Source organism: Amphiura filiformis, chromosome 8, assembly GCF_039555335.1.
Source record: "Amphiura filiformis chromosome 8, Afil_fr2py, whole genome shotgun sequence".
Lineage (NCBI taxonomy): Eukaryota > Metazoa > Echinodermata > Ophiuroidea > Amphilepidida > Amphiuridae > Amphiura > Amphiura filiformis.
Window position 1 is genome coordinate 59,922,146 of NC_092635.1, and position 15,960 is coordinate 59,938,105.

Sequence of the window (15,960 nt, forward strand, 5' to 3'; positions counted from 1 at the left end):
GTAGGCCCCTATAGTGATCACAAAACTCTTGTTAAATGATGTATTGTGCGTTTATAAAGCCGTAAAATAAGTTTCAACTTCTGAAACATCTTTTTTAACAAGTTATAACCGAAAGTTTACAAAATAAAAAGAAATTTGAAAAATCTTCAAAAAAGGAGGAGGGCGCGGACGAGAAACATGTATTTTTTTTTACTCGGCCTAATCACCTTTATGCACATTTTGCACTGTAACTCGAAATACAATTTGCCGACTTTACGAGCGGTTTGAGATGGATGGTCACATATTTTCATACAAAACATTTTTCAAAAAAGAAAGATGAGGTTGTTATTCTAAAACCTTACCATGGAAGAAGTCATTATCTTATCCTGTATTGATTTGTGGATGAAAATTAAAAGCTTATTAACGAAATAATTGATATATTCAACACCAATTTTGTCTTTCAAGGGGGAAATCTGATGACAAATAGCTTTTAGGGCCTATGTTACGGGCATAATTTATACATGTATAGTATTGTACAATGTACCCTACTTGACCTGTTAAATAAATAAATAAATAGATCGGATTATTTTTTAAATTATTTATTAATTTCTTCAATTATTTATGATCTTCATCTAGTGGCGTTTTCTTTTTTAAAGACAGTTCTTTTTTAACTTAAAACTAGTGGTCAAACATGCTGATAATGTGGTCTAAAACACACACATGCGGCGTCAACATGAGGGGGGGGGGGGCACAGTGTCATCGCCCCGATATCTTCCTGGCAAAATTCGCCATGGTAGGGTGAATCCACAGCAACGCATGGCCATTTTGTTTAATAGTTTTGAGACGCATAATGGGCCGACGGACATCCGCCTAAGGCTATTGACAATAACCTGGTGACTGACCTCTGTACGGTCAGTGAGCATGATATACGCCATGAGGTCATCTGCTGTTAGACTGCCTCCACGAGTGGCCTACGCTGCGCTATAGTTCGGCACGTATAAAATCAGAATTTTTGTCAGTTTTTGAGCTCAATACCCACTGTTCTTCCTCAATACGCAAGCTAACGACTATCATATCCTTTCAACACATATATTGAAGTCCAAGCATAAAAATATGGCTTCTTTATATAGAATAAAAAAATTACGGGAGATATTCACCATTTTCTACCCCGGTATCCAAAGATTTATCGTCTGAATATCAAATCGTGCATAGCACATTCACGTGTATCGATCCTGGGTATTCATTTTAGTGTCTCTGCTGTACAATGTAATTATTAACCAGGCGATGTCGGTGCGGGGGGATGATTGAGGGATGCATCTCCCCATTCCCATTGATTTACGCCTATGGATTAGGGGCTGTGCAATAATCGGAGCCCTGGTGGGAGGGTAGGGGGCAAGACATTTTTGACGAGCCGAAGGGGGGGGGGCAAGCAATTTTTTCAAAACTGAACCATATTGGGGTAAATTTGTTTTTTAAATAGATGCACTATCTAATCCGGCACATTATGACTCCACATTGAATCCAATGTAACCTGAAGAAGTAAAGTTTCAAGCAATTGAATAGACGAAGGTCCAGTTTTAAAATGCAGTTTAATTCGCTTGTCGAATGAAAACACAGTTATCCATGCGGCTGAAATCGCCTTCCGTAGTGAAGTCGTGATAGTTTCACTATTTTCCCGGTGGCTGGAATCGCCTTCCGTAGTGAAGTCACGTGATAGTTTCGCGGGCAGGACTTCAGCACGGGTTGTCGCTATTTGGATTCATTCTTTGTCGGTCAAGCATTCAGAGCGGGCGTAACATTTTTTCTCTCTATTTATCATGTTTATTGGACAACGAAGAGGCCGTATTAAATCAGCAAGCGTATACAATACAGCTTTCTTCACATGGAATAAACTGTGACGGCGAAAGATAATCAAGATGTTGTCTGCATAAATTTGTGTAAATTACTCGATTCAAGTAGGCCTATATTGAGGAGGCCAGGCGTTACGAGACCTTTTATGCTGGAACATAATGGCAACGACCGATGACTAACAACAGGTGATAAATCGGTGAGATATTTGCTTTCATCAATAAATTTGTTAAACTTTGCCGTTAATCAGTTTTATTAGCAGTGAATAATTGGGTTCTAGCCCACCTTTAGAAATTAGCCATGGAGAATAGATCCAGATAACTACTTTAGTATTCTAAAATACAGGTTGCATTTCAATCTAACGTTATAATCTTGCTGTATTTCAGCTCGGAGGCCATGGGTAGAAAACCTGGGTTAATTTTCTTATAACAATACAAATAGGCCTACGTAATCTAATCATGACTTCAGGGACGCGACCTCTATGGTCATCATGTTATGCACCATGTTCATTGAAGCATGATTGAAGTGACATAGAATTGAATAGATGCGTGTATGTCACATCAGAAAGTAATACAATAGAAATTAGAACCTCTTATAATGTGTTATCAAAATTATTGGTACTCATGAATACTAAAGATTGATGAATCATGCGGGTGGCCTTTTCTATAACATATCATGATGGGTTGTCACAGTTATACGTATGGATGTTTATGAATCCCATACTGGTGAGGTTAAAAATCATGTTCAAAATTTCTGTTCGGAATTGAAAAATTTCTCTGAGGATATAGGCCTAAGGGCTATTTTATTTAGCGAATTTTATTATCAATTTCAAACAGTTTAGCGCAAAATTTTTTATTGTGGAAGCCATGCGTGTTTCCGTCTTGGCGAATAACAAAACTAAATAAAAATGTGATTTGATATTCTTCGGCATCAACTAGAATTTGTTTTCATCACAGATTTGGCAGGTTAAAGGTTGTCTGAAAGTGCAAGTGGTATAAATTAATAAAGGAGTTGGAGTGTAGAATATATATGAGGTTCATAATATACATACATGTATATGACATACAGTATTCAGTGTAGGCTATAAAGTTGCAGACAGGATTGCTTCCCTTTTCTTCTGTCTTTTAATTGCAGGTCGTATGGATTCTACGAGACGGGGGATAGAAGGAAGGACGATAGAAGAAAGAACGGGAACTTCTATATGGGGAGAATTATAGTATGTAGGCCTACAACAAGCTAACTATATTTAGTACAGGCAAAGATAACAAAGGATCTACTACATCTTCATTAAAATACAGTGTTTTCCTCAAATTGAGTATTAGTGCATCTCGAATATTAACATATTATACAGTGCTTCGGGCTAGTAAAAATAGCATCAGCAATTATGGAACTGAATTCTAACATGGCTATGGATGGGTATTGGCAGTGAGCAATAGACGAAGATCAGCTCATAGCTTGATGGAAAGGTCAACACTTTAATATCAAGTTGGTATCAGTGGAAGGAGCTTATACAATTCTTTGGCAATCTATCCAGGTTAAACAATTCAGGAAGCATAGTAAGGATACAGTTGGAGGGAATGGAAGAATAATTTTGGTGCCATCAATGGATCATTCAATTAATAAAATTCCATACGTTAAGCCTTCGACTAACCAATTATGTTATTGCATGAAGTATCTTTGATATATTGGTACAAACAAGGGTCATTCCACATCGAACAACTTGACTTTGGCGAGTTGGACAAATAGCGACAAGCGTTATGGCAGAAAACAATGGGATTGGAATATTACTCATCAAATCAGACGTTATGCGCAAATATTGATGCCTTGCCATTTGTGTATTTTGGATCTGTGTATCCATAAAGGGTGAAGTACTAGTAACCTCTCCCCTTACTTCTTTATCGCATCGTCATTTTTAATAATAGCGTGCAAGTGGCTTCTTGGTGACGGGCCCACGGATGTTTCTTCTGCTTTTATCGAAAAACCCGGTGGTTTTCTTTTTAACTCTATGGCATATGTTCATGTACATTGATTTTATGATGATATTGCTATAATTTTGTTTCAATATTACCTGCTTTATATAGTTTTGGTGTGCTTATCATGCTTTCTGTAGTTTGATGTTATTTTGATATGTAAATTTGAATTTGAATTATCATGTTTGATGTACTTATAATTTGTTGTATAATTTGGTATTTAGGGCATGCCTTGCAAGCGCTTAGCGACTTCTGTTTTAGCGCTTCATAAATGTTTCTTTATTATTACTATATATTATTGACGGGGTTCAGATGAATAAAACAAAAAGATGAATTATGTTTACCTTTTGGGAAATTTAACAAATTGGAGGCAAATATTTTCTTACCTGTATCTACCAAACGAAGACCAGATCTCTTCATGGTCATTAAGTTAAACAATTTTATAGTATTACAGGTCTTTCTTAATGGTATCTTTCAAAAGGGCTATTATATATAGACTTAGGTATTCACTTAGAGGCAGCATAAAAGTCATAGTAACATATTACATATATATAGTTAATGGCTAAATGTAGTAGAGCGATTTTACACAACAAATGGAAGGTAAATAGTTTGCTTAGTTGGATCTATCAAATTAAGTCCAGAATTCATCCTTATTATCAAGTTATGGTATTTTATGCTCTTATTGTACCTATCAAACAAAGAACAGAAATCTTCACCGCAAGTTGGTAAGACAGAGTTGTGGTTTTAAATTGTGTCTATTAAATGAAGACAAATTAAATTTTTGCATAATGCATATTGCATGGCTTCTTGCTTTTTTTTTTCGAAATTACTGTTGCATTTATGTTGTGCAATATGTACTATGTGCATTGTTTGCTATTTTGCGTGGTTTATAATGTATATTTCACAGTTAATTGCATCTTGATTAATCATGTCCATTTAGGCTTACGCTGTGCAATATTTTGATTGTCTTTTTAAACTGGCTTTAATATATTTGCTCGAACTCTTTGTATGTTCTAAATATTGTAAACTCAAATATTCTTCTCATTTTTTACAAATGTATGTGGATTTAATACCATGTTTTGTAAAGCGCCTTGAGTTCTTTTGATGTAATTGCGCTATATAAGAAATAAATATTATTTATTAATCAAATTACGGTATGATCTTCTACGGTGTATTTACGTCAGAATGTTAAATAGTGTCACCTAGTTGACCCCAGAGACAAAAGGAAATTCACCTTAGTGGGCAGGAAACATGTATGGGTATTTGTCAAAAGATGTGAAGTCGACAGTGGCATATAGGGCCTACATTTGAACATCACATGTAGGCCTTGAGGGATGAAAAATCAAATAATTCCAATAATGAACTAGGCTAATAATCATGGGGCATTTTTTCTTTGTTTGGCATTGGGTTTTCTCATACGTAAATCTACCCAAAAGATAAGAAGAATTAGCCAATAACAAATTATTCAGATATTCTTTTGTTGGGTTATTCCAATCTAAGCAAATATAACAATGGCTATGAGAAGTCGACAGTGACATATGTAGGGCCTACATGTGAACTTCACATGTAGGCTCTGAGGGATGAAAATTCCAATAATTCCAATAATGAAGTAATTATCATGGGGTTTGTTTGCTTTGTTTGGCATTGGGTTTTCGCATACGTAAATCTACCCAAAAGATAGGAAGAATTAGCCAATAAACAAATTATTCAGGCATTCATTTCCAACAGTACGAATGCTCATGTCGGTTGATCCAGTGTCATGTCGTCAACCTAGTTAAAGCCTAAACCTTTTATCACCTAGTAGTATTTATTGCACTTACCTGTCAGACTTTTGGGTATTCCAAATATAACATGGCAATTGGTTGAATGAACCGTCAATCATTTTCTTCACCGCAAAGCACGGCGGAGGAGTAGATGGCATGAAAAGCATAAACTGCAAACAGAGGGGGCGGGGGGGGGGGAGTCTGGCAAGTTCCTTGACTTGTCCAGGAACTTGGTTGGCAGTTTTTTGGATCATTTTTCTAAAATGATCAATTTAATGTACATAATTATACATATATTACATTAATAAATTCTATTTAGTCTTTCCAATCTTCGGGGGTATTTGCCTACTAGAAGATTTGGCGTTGGTTTCTACTGATGCCCACCATGTAATCTAAATATGAATATAATATGAAAATGAGAAATGGGTCAGCCATTTAATTTCTTTTGATATATGTAAGTCCGCGGCTTTTTATATTGTCATCGTTAGATGCAGTCTTTATATTCTATCCATTGTTAGATGGAGTCTTTATATTTTCTCTATCGTTAGATAGTGCATTCCCGGTTAAGGGAACGTTTGGTTTATAGGCGCAACTGGCTTTCGAAGTAATTGTTTGGGAGGCTCGGTCGGGTAATTACCGCGAGCGAAAAAGTTGACCATAAATCAATAAATATTAGCTGGCTGATTCAAATGAATTTTCTCAAAGCATTGCACGAATAAATTATGCGTTCTTTCTGAATGACTGACAAGAGGTCCAAAATTGGTGTGAGGGTTTCTTTATTTCAGTGTCGTGGATAATGCAGTTTAATTCGCTTGTCGAATGAAAACACAGTTATCCATGCGGCTGAAATCGCCTTCCGTAGTGAAGTCGTGATAGTTTCACTATTTTCCCGGTGGCTGGAATCGCCTTCCGTAGTGAAGTCACGTGATAGTTTCGCGGGCAGGACTTCAGCACGGGTTGTCGCTATTTGGATTCATTCTTTGTCGGTCAAGCATTCAGAGCGGGCGTAACATTTTTCCCACCCACCCACTCCCTTTATGTCAGGGTTGATCGGATTAAAATTGATCAAAATAGTGGACTGGGCGTCATAAATAAGTATCGCAAGAGTGAGAAAAATCACATAAAGGTTTCATCGTTAAGTCAAAATGTAATTAAGAATGAAATGAAATCAGGATATGTTGGATGTCACGGGTCTTTGTGTTGCATAATAGTGTGACTATATGGATGTACGTGTGTGAGTAGTTCACTTCTGCTTCAGTTTCTATCTCAGCAACATGTTCTATTCTGTTGCGCAGCTGTAATATTATTCTCAGTGAAATAGTGTGGTGAAGTTTGCTTCTGCCTCAGAAGCACTAGTAAAATTAATTTTAAATTGTACCATTTTGAGTCTGGAAGGAGAAAGGAAAACATAATTGGTTGAGAGCCCTCCGGTTAGAATATACTGATGTTCTTTCCGTGCGTAATAATATGACTAAGGTGTGAGAGTGCGCAAATAGATCATTTCAGGTTCAGTTCTAATTCAGCAACACGTTTTTATGCTGTGGCGCAGTTATAAATGTTCAAATATCGTTGTAAAATAGTGGTTAAGTTGCTTCTTCTTCAGAAGCATTAGTAAAATTGTTAAAATTTATGCCATTTCAGTCTTGGGCGGTATTTTGGTTGAGGAATGTTGTGTATAGCGGGAAGGAAGGAATCAACACCAGGTTGGCATGGGGTAGCTAGACAGGGGCCAAGTACTATGCCCTCAGATTTTTCTTGTTCAACAAAATATAAAAAGGAAATATTGTAATCAAGTTTTTATGAGGTTGCGCAGCCGGCTAGTTATCGCGTTGAATTCTAGGGTAGGCTGTCCTATTGTATTTAGAGTAGGCATCATAACCGAGTGATGTATACGATATCATAAGCTTTCAAAGCATGACAATGTGTGTCAAGGAATCTGGGACAGTTTTTTGGATCATTTTTCTAAAATGATCAATTTAATGTACATAATTATACATATATTACATTAATAAATTCTATTTAGTCTTTCCAATCTTCGGGGTATTTGCCTACTAGAAGATTTGGCGTTGGTTTCTACTGATGCCCACCATGTAATCTAAATATGAATATAATATGAAAATGCGCAAGGGGCCAGCCATTTAATTACTTTTGATATATGTAAGTCCGCGGCTTTTTATATTGTCATCGTTAGATGCAGTCTTTATATTCTATCCATTGTTAGATGGAGTCTTTATATTTTCTCTATCGTTAGATAGTGCATTCCCGGTTAAGGGAACGTTTGGTTTATAGGCGCAACTGGCTTTCGAAGTAATTGTTTGGGAGGCTCGGTCGGGTAATTACCGCGAGCGAAAAAGTTGACCATAAATCAATAAATATTAGCTGGCTGATTCCAATGAATTTTCTCAAAGCATTGCACGAATAAATTATGCGTTCTTTCTGAATGACTGACAAGAGGTCCAAAATTGGTGTGAGGGTTTCTTTATTTCAGTGTCGTGGATAACTGGCCTATCTACAAAGCGCATAAAAGATTCCAACAAGCGCAACAAAGAGACAACACAGTTTCTTCAATGAAACTTTATTTAAAGGAGTTTTTATTTCAGTTTTTAGTTCTCTGTACTTTTCACAACTCTCATTTTATTTGTCAGTTATTTAGTTCCTTTTGTTCAAATTGAAGGCACGCATAAATCAGCCATTCACCACTCTCAAACCAGATGTCTAGTCTGTGGAATTTTGTATAGGCCAGTTTGTCTAATTTTCACGAAAATGGTCAAAAAATACAAAAAAAGGCCTAAAATTTTAAATATCATCCCAGCATCCCACAGGGGTTAGGGGGGACCACTCACTTTGCCCCCTGGCTACGCCACTGATTCCACTTACTCATTTTACTCACTCATTTACTCATCTCAAGCACTCCATAACTCATCCAATCGATGACTCACTCAATTATTAACTCATTTTAAAAATCAACCACTCACTATACCGGTATAAAAGCTTATAAAAGTGTGGGAATTGAGTTGGAGAAAGGTTGAGTGAAAGAATGAGTGAATAAATGAGTAAGACGGTGACAAAATGATGTGTGAGTATTGAATAATTTGATGAATGAATATAATAATAATGAATATAATAATGAATGAATGAATGAATGAATGGGCGAATGAAAGAATGAATGAATGCATGAATGAGTGAAAAAAATGACCGAATGAAAATGAATGAATAATAAGTGAATGAAGCAGGACTCATGTTTTGACGTTACTCTTGACGAGTCATTAGAGAGCTTGCGAAATGGCGTTACTTTAACTTTAACTTTAACGTGTAGAGGATTATAGAGGATTATGTATTCAAAACCGCCATTTCGCAAGCTCTCTATTATGAATGAATGAATGAATAAATAAATGAACAAGTGCATGAAGCAGGACTCCGTTCTAGACTAAGTCTTGCCGCTTCATTATGAATGTGTGAATGAAAGAATGGATGAATGAATGCGTGAATAAACGAATGAATAATACATGAGGGTCATTCCATATGAAATCAAGGAGGCGTCCCACCTGACCCCTTCAGATTTGCTTTATATTGTAGTCATATGTTGAACCTGTAAAAATATTAAAAACCTGCGAATTTGAGGTCTGTAGCTCTTGCGGATTTTCTGTGGCAGCCATTTAAAGTTGGAGTAGGGGGGTCTAAATTTGGACCCAAAAGTTGCCCTTTAAATAAATTTCATCTTTGGGAGTCTGTGCCTTCTTTATAAAAAGAAAGAGAGGTTTGAAACTTTGTATACACACTAACTGCATGCCCAATTTGTCAAAAAATAAAAATAAAAAAAATCTGTAATTGCGCGTTGTGTCACGGGGTCATTAAATATGCAAGAAAAATGTAATATTTTGTAAACTGGCAAGTTTAGCCCCCCTAAATTCACACTTTTTGTCAGATTAATAATTTTTTGTTATCACTGATGCTATGTATAGGATAAATACAATGCATATCCAAAAAATTGAGGTCACAACTCATTTACATTTCGAACAGCGCCCTCACGAAGATGAAATTTATTGCAAATTCAACATTTTCAGGGGCCCAAAGTCGATGTGGTCCACCTTCAAAATTTATAAAACATCACTTTTATATAACTACTAGTCTTAAATTACAACTTTTGTAAGTCCCAGTAATTGTATAGGTTGACTTCATATAAAATGACAAGCGCAAAGTTGACCATTTTCTTATGATTGCATGTAGTGCAAATGTGCCGAATTCGGAAGGCTTGAAAGTCAAATTGGCCACAATATTAAAAATAAATGATTAGATGAGTAGTTTTTGGTCCTATTTACGTTTATTTCCATTTCATTTTCAATATATACAGATTTTCTACGGTAGCCATTTAAAGTTGGTGTAGATAAAAATTAATGCAAATTCACCATTTTCAGGGGGCCCAAAGTCGATGTGGTCAACCTACAAAATTGATAAAACATCACTTTTATATGACTACTAGTCTTAAATTACAACTTTCCTCAATCCCAGTAATTTTATAGATTGACTTCATATAAAACGACAAGCCCAAAGTTGACCATTTTCTTATGATTGCATGTACTGCAAATGTGCCGAATTCGGAAGGTTTAAAAGTCAAAATGGCCACAATATTGAAAATAAATGACTAGATGCGTAGTTATTGGCCCTATTTACTTTTATTTCCATTTTATTTTCAATATTGGGGCCAATTTGACTTTCAAGCCTTCCGAATTCGGCACATTTGCACTACATGCAATCATAAGAAAATGGTCAACTTTGGGCTTGTTGTTTTATATGAAGTCAACCTATACAATTACTGGGACTTAGCAAAGGTGTAATTTAAGACTAGTAGTTATATAAAAGTGATGTTTTATAAATTTTGAAGGTGGACCACATCGACTTTGGGCCCCTGAAAATGTTGAATTTGCAATAAATTTCATCTTCGTGAGGGCGCTGTTCGAAATGTAAATGAGTTGTGACCTCAATTTTTGGATATGCATTGTATTTATCCTATACATAGCATCAGTGATAACAAAAATAATTAATCTGACAAAAATGTGAATTTAGGGGGCTAAACTTGCCAGTTTACAAAACATTACATTTTTTCTTGCATATTTAATGACCCCGTGACACAACGCGCAATTACAGAATTTTTATATTTTTTATTTTTTGACAAATTGGGCATGCAGTTAGTGTGTATACAAAGTTTCAGACCTCTCTTCCTTTTTATAAAGAAGGCACAGACTCCCAAAGATGAAATTTATTTAAAGGCCAACTTTTGGGTCCAAATTTAGACCCCCCTACTCCAACTTTAAATGGCTGCCACCGAAAATCCGTAAGAGCTACAAACCTCAAATTTGCAGGATTTTAATATTTTTACAGGTACAACATATGACTAAAATATAAAGCAAATCTGAAGGGGTCAGGTGGGGCGACTCCTTGATTTCATATGGAGTAACCCATGAATGAATGAATGAATGAATGAATGAATAAAGCAGGACTTAAAGCAGGGGCGTAGCCAGCTTTCTTGGTCGGGGGGGGGGGGGCAAAATAAAATTTTGGGGGCACAGACGAAAAAAATTGCAGTTGCAACATACAATACATAGAGACTATATGTCTTCGAGCTCCCCGAAAGGGCGTTATTGGGATGATGTGCGCGCGTAGCGCGAAAAAAATGGTATTTTACACTATTTTCGCCCCTTATCCGGCTAAAAAAAGGGCTTCATTGTTACAATGTGCGCGCGTAGCGCGGAAAAATTTTGTATTTTACACTATTTTGGCCCTGAATTTTGCTAGAAAAGGGCTCCCTGCCCTTTTCTTTTCCTTTGCCCTCCTGATTTTCTCTTTCATTTTTTGTCAGAGGGGCACTTTTTTAAAAAATTTTTTGTCAGGGGGGCTACGCTACTGACTTAAAGTCATAATGTACGATCTTATGATATGAATTTGGTTAATTTTTTTTCAAACCTGATTGTTTGGCATATTTGTAATGTTTACACATGTCACAACTTGCACCTAAATGGAATCAGCCAAATTTGTTGTGTTTGTAGGTAAACAGAGCAAAGTTCGACATATTAAAAGTCATAATTCAAGAAATTATGACTTTATGTCCGCCCATAGAACTGCGTGTTAAACGGTCAAAATAACAAGCAGTGTTTCTTTCACGTTACCTCGTTATTTCAGCTCAAAATTGACAGAAACCATTCCCGATCATTATTACTAGTATTATTTCAGCATTTTGAGTATAATGACAAATATAAAATTTGAAGGAAATCGTACATCATTATGAATGAATGAATGAATGAATGAATGAATGAATGAATGAATGAATGAATGAATGAATGAATGAATGAATGAATAAAGCAGGACTCAAGTCTGGACGTAACCTAGACGAATCATTATGAATAAATGAATGAACAAGTGCATGAAGCAGGACTCCGTTCTAGACTAAGTCTTGCCGCTTCATTATGAATGTGTGAATGAAAGAATGGATGAATGAATGAATGAATGCGTGAATGAACGTATGAATAATACATGAATGAATGAATAAATGAATAAATGAATGAATGAATAAAGCATGACTCAAGTCTGGACGTAACCTAGACGAATCATTATGAACGAATGAATGAATGAATGAATGAATGAATAAAGCATGACTCAAGTCTGGACGTAACCTAGACGAATCATTATGAATGAATGAATGAATGAATGAACAAGTGCACGAAGCAGGACTCCGTTCTAGACTAAGTCTTGCCGCTTCATTATGAATGTGTGAATGAAAGAATGGATGAATGAATGAATGAATGAATGAATGAATGAAGCAGGACTCCGTTCTAGACTAAGTCTTGCCGCTTCATTATGAATGGGTGAATGAGAGAATGAATGAATGAACGAAAATGAATGAATTATAAGTGAATGAAGTAGGACTCAAGTCTGGACGTAACCTAGACGAGTCATTATGAATGAATGAACAAGTGCATGAAGCAGGACTCCGTTCTAGACTAAGTCTTGCCGCTTCATTATGAATGTGTGAATGAAAGAATGGATGAATGAATGAATGCGTGAATGAACGTATGAATAATACATGAATGAATGAATAAATGAATAAAGCAGGACTCAAGTCTGGACGTAACCTAGACGAATCATTATGAATGAATGAATGAATGAATGAATGAATGAACAAGTGCATGAAGCAGGACTCCGTTCTAGACTAAGTCTTGCCGCTTCATTATGAATGGGTGAATGAAAGAATGAATAAATGCATCAATAACCGAACGAAAATGAATGAATTATAAGTGAATGAAGCAGGACTCAAGTCTGGACGTAACCTAGACGAGTCATTATGAATGAATGAATGAATGAATGAAGGAATGAATGAATGAATGAATGAATGAACAAGTGCATGAAGCAGGACTCCGTTCTAGACTAAGTCTTGCCGCTTCATTTTGAATGTGTGAATGGATGAATGAATGCGTGAACGAACGTATGAGTAATACATGAATGAATGAATGAATGAATGAATGAATGAATAAAGCATGACTCAAGTCTGGACGTAACCTAGACGAATCATTATGAACGAATGAACGAATGAATGAATGAATGAATGAATGAATGAATGAATTATAATGAATGAATAAGTAATTGAATGAAACCGGACTTTGATGCTTTCTTACACGAAGGATAGTCGGCGGCTTAAATCAGTAGCAGATAATTTATTTATCAGTACCTCAATAGTTCTTCACCAAGGATAGTTGCTTACAACTAAAATGAATGGATACCATTAGCACTACACAAATTTATAGTTTACCATCGATCATTAAGCAGTAGATAACATTTCTGTCTTAACTTTTTTTCTTTTTAATCTTTGTAGATTAGCAAATATATATTTTTGATCTGATTATCGAATGTATGGATAGATAATTTACCAACACCGATATCCGCCGTGAATATCTTAATTTAAATATGCACACCGTTAACCCAATATCAGTAGAAAATTACGTGCTCATCTAATGTGTGGATAAATATACTTTTATCAACATCTGTATGACTGTGTCAGCTGTCTATAACTCACTATGATCAACGAATTATGTCTTCAATATCAATATCAGCTTAGCCGATTTATAAAATGAAAACTACTTCATTGACGGCTATATCAGCAGTAGATAGCTATAATCATAATCAATCAAGTTGTTCTTCAACTCCAGTATCAGCTTAGTTGATCTATCAAATGAAAACCCCTTCATTAACGCCGATATCAACAATATAGCAGTTATAAACTTATAATCAATCATTAACACCAATGTATTAAGCCTAGCTGATTGTCAAATAAAACTGATGCTCTTTTTCTAAAGCTGATATCGGCAGTTGATAGCTTATTTATAATCAACCAAATATATACATAATAGTTCTTCAACATTGACAACAGCATAGCTGATTCACCCACTGAAGCTATTTCATTAACGCCAATATCAGCACATGAGCAATTATAGATAGCTTACGTATAATCAATCGAATAGTTTTTCAACACTGATATCAACATAACTGAGTTATTAAAAGACAACTACTTTATCAACGCCGATATCAGCAGTAGACAGCTTATTTATAATCAATCAAATATATCTTCAAACCGATATCAGTCCAATGGATTCAAGGTTTCCTGTCAAACAGGGAACAGTGTGTTACCATGAATGGAACTTGTTCAAACTGGGCACCTGTAAAATCCGGTGTGCCCCAGGGGTCAGTGTTAGGACCCACCCTCTTCCTTATCTATATCAATGACATCACTGAAGAGCTGGAATCTACCATTAGATTATTCGCTGACGATAGTGTTCTATATCGTGAGATAAAAGGACCAGAAGATCATGTAGCCTTACAGAAAGACCTGAATGCAGTGTTTGCATGGGCAGACAAATGGCAAATGTCTTTTTATGCCAGCAAATGTCAACACCTCACTGTCACTCGTAAGAAACTGCCGTCAATTTTCAGCTATTGTGTTTCAAGCCAAATTATTGAGAAAACGGAAAGTCACAAATATCTTGGTGTAACTATATCTAATGACCTATCATTCAAACAACATGTCTCAAACATTCGTACAAAAGCTCTCAACACACTTGGAATTATTCGTCGTAACCTTGGGCCATGTTCCAAGGATGTCAAATTAAAGGCATACCAGACTCTTGTCAGACCTCAACTTGAGTATGCCGCCACAGCTTGGAGTCCATACACAGCTCGTGATGTAAAACCCTTGGAAATGGTCCAGCGTCAGGCTGTTAGGTTCATTTGTGGAGAATTTCATCGAAAGACAAGCGTAACACCTCTTCTGGATCAGCTGCAATTAGACCAGTTAGCCACTAGAAGAGTGATGTCTCAATGTACAATGTTTTATAAAATCCATCATGGTCTAGTTAACATCAGCTTTCCACCAAACACCAGGCTTCACCCAACCTCTGGAAGATCACACAATTTACGCTACCTTCCAGTCGGGCTACTCGCAACACCTACAAATACTCTTTCTTTGTGAGGCCAATTCCAACTTGGAACAGGCTACCTGCGGAAGCAGTTGCAGCACCATCTGTTAACGTTTTCCAGGCCATAGCTCTGCCAGCAGTGAGGGTCTTGCAGCCTACTGCTACTCACCAAGTCATCTAAATCAGCTCTCCAGTTCTTTTTACTTGCACCGTTTGTTGTTCTGCATTCTGCACATTTCTGCACATTTATGAGCATCATCACCTTACTCCTTGGATAAGCTTCGCTTTGTTAGGAGAACAGCACTTGAAGACTTCCTAGACCACATCCGCAGCCTATTGGCATCCAGCAAAAGAAATCTGTGAGAATGGCATCTTGAATCACAGGTCACAGCCAACAATTTTAACAACATTAAGTTAAAAACATTAAAGAGAGTCAAAACAAACTTACCAGGATCATCATGTCACATGTCCAAACAAATAATGAAGTCCTTTAGTAACGGGAAGTATGGGGCAATCTTCCCCAGGATATCATCAGGAACTTGGTTGGAAGCATGAGAAGCAGGTGCACAGCATGCGTGCAAGCGCACGGTGGACCGTTACTAAAGGACTTCATTATTTGTTTGGACATGTGACATAATGATCCTGGTAAGTTTGTGACCTGTTTGTATCGGTTGGTAAGTTTGTGACCTGTGATTCAAGATGCCATTCTCACAGATTTCGTTTGCTAGGTGTCAATAGGGCTGTGAATGTGGTCCAGGAAGCTGTTCCATGTCAGTGCATTTGGCTATTGTGTCAGTTGGACAACTGCTTGGTTACTGACATGTGTTTAAAGTAGAGTATGGAGGCAATCCTGTGTGTAATGTTCGTTCATTTTGATCGACAGGATAATTTTAAGATACGACCTTGTGAAAAATTATAAGTTTCTTTTTTGGCTTAGTG